The 8,505-nt window shown below is 32.6% G+C and overlaps 1 long non-coding RNA gene across 1 annotated transcript; it reads right to left on the minus strand.

Moving 5' to 3' along the window:
- Positions 1 to 2,566: 2,566 nt before the first annotated feature.
- LOC127875079 (uncharacterized) lies at positions 2,567 to 6,814 on the minus strand. Its single transcript, XR_008047252.1, has 4 exons — positions 6,671 to 6,814; positions 4,778 to 5,011; positions 4,103 to 4,286; positions 2,567 to 3,433 (listed from the first exon to the last, which is right to left on the minus strand). It is a non-coding gene; the product is annotated as an uncharacterized LOC127875079 (long non-coding RNA).
- Between the last annotated feature and the right edge of the window lie 1,691 nt (positions 6,815 to 8,505).

Here is an 8,505-nt window from a genome sequence, read left to right on the forward strand (position 1 = left end):
ACGCTAACCTTCAATGAACCGCTTTAAGAGACCGGCGTGAACGCAATTAGGAACGGCACGTATTAATTACATATTGATTGCATATAGCAATTATTTGTACATACATGTACTCATATTGTCTACTTTGTTCGGGCAAAGCTGTACCACTTTTTTTTCAAAACATGTGAACGCACTAATTTGACGTTGAAATCAAATGAAACAAAATAAATATAATCCATTTGTACAGTGAATGCAATCCATATGTGAACACTATGAAGTATTTACATTTCGTTTACACACTTTTAGCTGAACAATTGCCAATCAGTATGCTTTTAACGTCCGTGAAAAAGTTGCTAAGCGTCTTTGTTGACATCACCTTTAAACACGGGAATACAGGTACCGGTTTGTTTACACAAGATAAATGCGGACAATTCTTCGTTCATTTATGGACATTATTTCGAATGTTAATGGCAGTGGAACTTGCTCCAATAAATATTAATAATAGTTCTGATTGATCTGGCAGGCCTAGAATGTTTTTCATTATGATCGTATAAATTAATGACCGTTCAGTATTTCTTTAACATATTTCAAACTTAATTTTCGCCAATATTGCTTGGCGTTGGCCATGTTACTGACGCTGCAGTTTTTACTCCGAATCGGGTTTTCTACCTATCACTCTTTTGCTAGATGGCTAGAATATATAGGTGTGTTTGCATCTTCACACAAACGTTGTCAGGGAATCTGGTCATCAAATAGGCACTGTTTAATGCTTGGTCATAATTTCTTAATATTGTTAGTACATCAATATTCGTCATGCAGTTTAGCGACACCAGCATTGGTACATGACTTATAAAATCCAAGACATCATCATAAACACCATGATAACGTGTGCGTGTGTTTATGTATCATAAAGCCTAACAGCTTCACATAAAACACAAGTTTTACCAAAACTAGGACTATTGAGAACGCATAGCGCTAGGCCGAAGTGACGTGCAACTCATAGTATTAAATATTTAAAAATGACTAAAACTAGAGATATCCTTTATTAAAATCATTAAATAACTGCTTTTGTTTATGACACACACACATATATGTACACAAAAAGTTTTTTATGTTGAACTCTCACATCCTTTCTAAGTCGAGATTTAAATTTGAAAAATAGTATACCTTTTCCATTGTAAATACAATTATTAATGTACACTTGGTGATTTTTCTAACGAAACACTTTGAAAGCTTACATATCTCAGTAATGAGCAAATATTTTTATTTAAAATTGCACATGTGATCATTTGACTACAATATGTGCAAGCTAACGATAAAATCATTCATCCGTGACGATCGAACGCTTTAGCAAAACGGAAAGGTAGCCTGTAAAATGCAAAGTGTGCGATTACGCTCCTGAATATTCATACAAACTATATTGTTTTGAAAATTAATTTTATGTTTTCCTTGTGTAAGAACCCACTTAAACTAATTAAATTGAATAAAACTAGAATTAAATCGCGTTTCACCATTTCTACGTGCACAAATATGGAACCACACCTACCCCACGTGCTAAAGCGTCCAATCGTCACGGATGAATAATTATATCGTGAGCTTGCATACAATGTAGTCAAATAATCGTATGCAAAATTTTAAATCAATATCTTTACTCATAATTGAAATATTTAAGTTTGAAAAGTGATGCGTTAGAAAAGTGAAGACTGTTGGCTACGGTCGACTTTTAACATTTAAAAGCCCGTTTTAAATTACAAATGAGTTCTATGTTTTATTAAACGTCAAATGATCTATGTGATTGAAAATCATAATCGTGAATAACACCATGAAAAGCAATCACATTGTAAATAAATATTAACTAGAATTTTAACAAGCATGGTCATTTGCCATCTATTGATGTACGAGGAATGTGAATGCATTATATTTTACTCTTTTAAAGGGGCCTTTTCACAGATTTATGCATGTATTTAAGTATGTCATTAAATTCTTTATATTGATGAATGTAAACGTGGAATCTAAAAAGCTCTAGTAAAAAACAGAATAAAATTAAAGAAAGAAAAAAAAGTAACCCTCAACTGGGCTCGAACCACTGACATCTGGAGTGATAGTCAATCCCTTAGACCACTTGACCATCCGTACTCATACTATGATTGTTGTATTTCATACTCTTTATAAGCAATCCTCGTAGCGTCACACAATTTAACGACAAAGGCTAAACTCTCCAACTTATTAAATCGTTCCGCGTTGCAACGCTTATAATTTTCAGGATTTTAAATCGTCAAAAGATGCATATAATAGATATTTTAGAGCATGGTAAATGTTTAGTATTACTGTTTCCTGACAAATGTCATAACTACAACGAAAATTTGAGAATATGAAACAATTGTTTTTTTAAATTTTGTCAATTTACCAAAACGTGAAACGATCCCTTTAAACCGTACCATCATCACAATATGAGCCTAGCTATGTGAAAAAGGGGTTTAATGCATGTGCACACAGGCTAATCTGGGTCGAAACTTTCGGCCTACACTGGATTTTTGCTAACAAGAGAAAAATATTATGAAAGCGTAGTGTCCTCTCTGATTCCCAGATTAGCCTGTGCGAACTGCACAGGCTAATCTGGGATGACACTTCACGCATGCTTAAGCCGATGCCGATACCTTTTTATACGCATTTGTCACAGAACCAAAAATGTGTGTCTCTGTCGTATAAAAAGTATGTACAAAACAATTGGAATTTTCTAAAAGTCGGCACATGATGTTAATGAATTGGTCTTTAAATGTACAAGCGAATTATATGTGTAACTGTATAAACGTGTTGATTGTAAAGTAACAAACCTTGCAGTCTATTTTGTTCTTCGTCAACCCGATATCCATTTCGAAATGTTTGTATTGATCATATTTATACTAACATTTATATGTTATCTTCTTTATCTATAAAGTACTATATCGAATCAATACATTAAAGCGTGCCCATTCTCTAACATTATGCAGTAAATTATAATAATGTACAGTGAATACCGCTTACCTTCAATTTATATATTTTTTACATACCAGTACATACCTAAATTAATTTTCTCAGATCGTTCAAGATAAAAGAAAAATTGTTCACTACAAGCAAGTTTATAAGACTCACTACGAAACATTTATATTTAAAAAAAAAATCCCAACAACGCACACTTAATCAGACACAATAGAATCATATCCTTTTCCTACGAGATCCGTCTACTTCTGGTCCATCTCGCAGACAAATGGAGCGGTCTGCATGCAGTCAAATGCCTTCAAATAACCGCCCAGTGACGTCACACCCACGCATTTGCCGGAGGCCAAGTTCGGTTCGCCTGGACCCCAGTAGAAGGAGCCGGTGGTGTTGACTATTGGAACAGCCGATTGTCCATTCCATCTCCAACCGGTTGCATTCTCGTAGAGACCATTCAGTACGAACAGTCGATCATCAGCTGTTGTACAAAAAAGTGAATATTGTTTTCTTAAAATTTTTGTCCATATTTTATGCGTCGTTATAAGCAATATTTGTTAAACTTTGTTTATGTATATTTACTTTTAAGGTCATCTTCAGATTACGGGATTTTAAATTTAAATTAAACGGCTAATTAAACACATATGCACAATGCACTTTGATATTCATATTGTAAGTTTAAATACTTATAATTGGAAAATGCTTCCAGCCTATCAAACTTTGACAATAATGTTATTAGTAACGTGCCTGTGCTTTTCTATGCACATTCGCTATAAAAAAAATCTTAAGTTATGTTACATCTGTCCATGCCTTTGGGTTTTATTTATGTGTAAAATGTAGCTAATTTATGTGTAAAATGTAGTTAATTTATGTGTAAAATGTAGTTTATTTATGTGTAAAATGTAGTTTATTTATGTATAAAATGATGTTTATCTATTTGAAAAAAGAAGCTTATTTATGTTTATAAGGTATTTTATGTATGTACAGGTTGAAGTTTATATTTTTATAAAATTATTAATGTAAACAATGTTTATTTACATTATGTGTTAATCTTGCGATCCTATATTGGAATGTTTAACATAAAAACTGTTAATATATTGCAATAAAATAGTTCGTCAATAATAAAACAGAGAATTAATACTGGTATCACCATAAAGATGTGTCAGTGTTGACCGTAGATAGCTCATCTTTTTATAGTTGTTGACCTTCAACAGACTGGCGCCGTCCTTCTGACACGTTGTGCTAGCGTCGCTTGCGTTCATAGTTGTATGTGAAGCGCTTGATGCAAACGCCGATGTACCGGATATACGTGTAGTCGGTTTCGGGACACACCGCTTAAATTGAAACATAACGTTGTTTCGTTATATAACCCATACCGAATGTGAAGTAAAATATGTAGCATCCAAGGTAAATAAGTATAATTACTGTAGGTTATAAGCAATGAGTTGCTGTAATTCATGCTTAACAACGTGGCATATTCCATGTTGACGCTGCAAAAAGTGATGGAAGTGGACTCTATATAAAAATATATTAAAGAAGTGATATAGACACCATTGTGTCGTTTTACATAGCTTCTATTATCAACTGAAGTATGTTAATGTGTTTGTCATACAGGATTTGACAGCGTCTGCTTAAGAAGTTGATATTATATAAATATTACATGTCTGACAGCGTGACAGTACATTTGTCAACTTGTGCTCATGTGTATATTCAGTTCATGTGTTTCGTGAAAATAACCCTATTTTAGCATTATTAAGAAATAAAAAGTTCAGGAAACATCATGTACAACAAACATATTACACTATTTCGCAGATTTGAAACAAACTTTTGTAGATTCTTGTTCCCGGCTGAAGTACTATATTGTACGCGAAATTCGTCAAGTCGTGCGTGTACAGGTCACATTTGCCGTTTGTCGTTTCCCCGACACTGACACATGCTTCGCGTTGCGCGCATTCCACAAGGCAGTTCCGTTTGTAATGCGGATTTTCTATTACATCCAATCGGCTGCCTGGTATCTGAATATCGCTTACAGAATTGTCCCGAATAAAGTGAACTTTGTCTGCAAGCAGTAAAGACAACAAACTATGTACTGCAATAATGCATGTTATATATTAACTCAACGATGATGTCAAGTCGCGAAGTTGTAAAGGCATAACCTACCATTTAAAAAACACGCAAGGTTAATAGTGTATAGAACATCCCTATATTATGTTTTCAAGATAGCACACATACATATTTACTTAACCCATTTATGCATAGCGTCTAGAAAAAAGGCATTGGTCTGGGTCTGTGCTGTTTGCTTAAAGGAATTTAATTCTGTAAGAAATATTCTTAATATAGAAATAAATATACTAGACATCCCTAATTTTGGAAATAAATTGATCCACTTTAGACGGATGGGAGAGTCCACTAGACTCAAATGGATTACATCAAACGATCAAACGATATGCAAATTAAGATGGTATCATATTTAATATGATAGAGTCGTTAACGGCACAAATACATGGTAGTTTAAAGCGTAATTTTACATTTAATATAATTTGTTGTTACACTACTTTTACATATAAATCTGTTACAGGACACCCACAGTTCAAAAGGCAAGAAGAAGAAAAGGTAGCATATACATAGTAAAACACGTTTATCATGTGGTATGTGTGTGTGTGTTTAAAGTGGATTATATTGAACATTTAAAAGTATCTATTCAGATTGTTCACGATATTCTGGGACCATTTTTAGACATGTGGAAAATTCTTGACAGCACTATAAACAGAGTATTATCTCCATCTAAGGTCGCATCAATAAAAACATAAAGGTGTATTGAGACCATTGTTAAAATAAAAAGAGAGAAATTTGCCAATATAATATAGGCAATTACAGATATCATTAACTATAATATAACGTTAAAAAAATCTCATTCGTCAAAATAACTGTTGAATTTAAACTGTTAGACGTGACCGTGAAGAAATAAAAAAAGCGACTTTGCCATATATGTCAGAGTACATGCCATAGGCACTCAATATTGGCCAGAGTGTAATGATGAATTATTGCAGCTATATTTTCATCATTTAGATAAAGATATATATTAATATAGTATATTATAGATTTAGTCATGACGTCACTATATACTTTTGTAAACATCTTGATTAAATAATTAACGGTTTTATTAATACATATTATTCTAGAAGGTGTAATGCATAAAGGTTTTGTCTATTTTTTTTATTTAATCCTGAAATATTTTATATAATTGTTTAAATAAAATAATTTATTTTGATGTTTAAATTTACTATTTGCTATTATACGATGTTACAAGCAAAATTTCGTTTCCGGAGAAACTTAATTCCAGAAATATTTATAATTTTATAGTAAATGATAAAAATAACATTCCAAAGATAATAAATATTGTTGGTGTATTTTTTTTCAAATCTGCGTATTTTCATTATAGAAAAAGAAAAAAGTAAATGCTAACGTACGGATGATCTACCTGATTTAATTAATTTTTAAAAGTGGATTTTTATATTTTAACCATAATACGATGTATAAAACAAACACATATATCCGTTTGAACAAAAGTGAAGTGCTCAACTCGATTAAGAGTGCTTTACCATATAAACATGTTAACATTTTGTAGTTGTGTACACACTGGCATGCAAGTCTTAAATATAAAGAAAATAATTACAATATTTGAATCATAATAACAACATAAACTGAAAATACTTACCAATCTTTACAACGCAAACGGCGACACGTAGCCAACCCAGGACACAAATTATACGACCAGCATTCCACATCATTTTTATTCCTATGTCATTCTGCCTAGTGAGGTATCGGGTGAATATCTACAGCTTTCAGAGGACATGTTCGATAACCATTGGCTTATATCAGTGACGAATCAGTTGAAACCGGTTTCTAAATTGTTTAAATAAAGACTAAACATTTGACATTTACAGACGATTACAATTGAATCATTTTGAACATAAACGTACAGTTATATCAATCAAGAAACATGATAAGCAGTTTAACGTCTATGAAGTTCCATGAAATCGCCTCAATTTGAATTTTAGCAATTTAAATATAGTTTTGTTGAAAAAAATAAATGTGCTGTGGATTTTTTTTACGTAATGCGTATGGGTTGCTAGCGGCAATAAGAAAAGGTAAATTGAATAGGACCGTCATGTGTTTGAGCTGTTTTACAGTTCGTCATAGGCTTTGACAAAGTTTGCAAGGTCACGGCATTCTAAACATAGATTGTGACGTCACTACGTTATTGTCACCTTTATACTAAGACGCATCACATTCCCCTGGTTTGGGGAATTATGCTACCGCCAAAGTAGTTCTGCGTAGGAATGAAAATGTAAATAATAAAAGAAAAATATTTTTTTATCGTGTGTTTAAAACGGAATGTTGTTTAACGAAATGTTATTTAATTATGTTTAAATGTGATTTTGAATCTCTATTAAGACTGAGAGAGATTATCAGAAGCACGATTACCTGACCTACTTTCGCTTTAACAATTCATTTCGCATTAATACACAGATCAGTAAGACCGGTGTGTACACATTGAGGTCACGGTAATTTGGTGGGTTTAATATGTACATGGTCTGAAAGTCACATGGGCTCAATACGACCCAGAAAGCCACAAAGCCGCGTGGATAAAAACAAGACATGATTAAAATATAACGTTTTACAAATGATTTTAATATATAATTGTTATTTGTGAGCAGTGCTATTTATCTACACTTCTCTTTGATGATTTATTATGATGAATGGTGAACTGACATGCCTAAATTAATTATTTTAACAGCAAATAAAATCGAATGTTGTTAAAACTGAGGACGTATATAGAGCCTATATGAAAACATTTTATTTCCAAAAACATTCACAAGAAAACAGTTATTGTCCCTTCGTCTTTGTTTACGGCAAACATTACAATAATACATTTGCTAGAAACCAGTGATTAAAGATGTGGTTACCGCCTTGAATAGTGTTTTTCTGCTTTTGTGTCTGGATTTTGAAATGTCAATCACCAGCTAAAAGCGCGTAATACGGTACCTATTTTGTAGTAATAAAACAATTATCTTCATTCGTTTTCAACTCTTGAATACAAAAAGTTTAGCATATTCGAGGCTCAAACTCTCCGCTTTAGAACCTCGTGGAGATGCATTCTCTTCTGGAGTTTTATTTTGTAAGTTCGATTTCGAGTTACTTGTGTGAGGTGATAGAAGTCAACCAAAAGTGCGCAACAATTTCAGTGGTACAATTTCTGTATTAGAAATATTTGTACCTACAAGAGCTGCGGTTTACAAAAATAAAAAAAGAGATTGATGCGTTCTTTTATGACAATCATACCTGCGTAAAACGGTAAAGCGGTTATTCAAATGTATAAATGTGTAAAACGGTAAAGCGGTTAGTCAAATGTATAAATGTGTAAAACGGTAAAGTGGTTAGTCAAATGTATAAATCTGTTAAAATTCGGAAATGTTGTCGGAACGAGTAGTTATTTAATAACGATAGTTGTTTTGATGGTTGTTTAGATGTATACAGCCAAAAATATAT

Source organism: Dreissena polymorpha, chromosome 3 (assembly GCF_020536995.1).
Source record: "Dreissena polymorpha isolate Duluth1 chromosome 3, UMN_Dpol_1.0, whole genome shotgun sequence".
NCBI lineage: Eukaryota > Metazoa > Mollusca > Bivalvia > Myida > Dreissenidae > Dreissena > Dreissena polymorpha.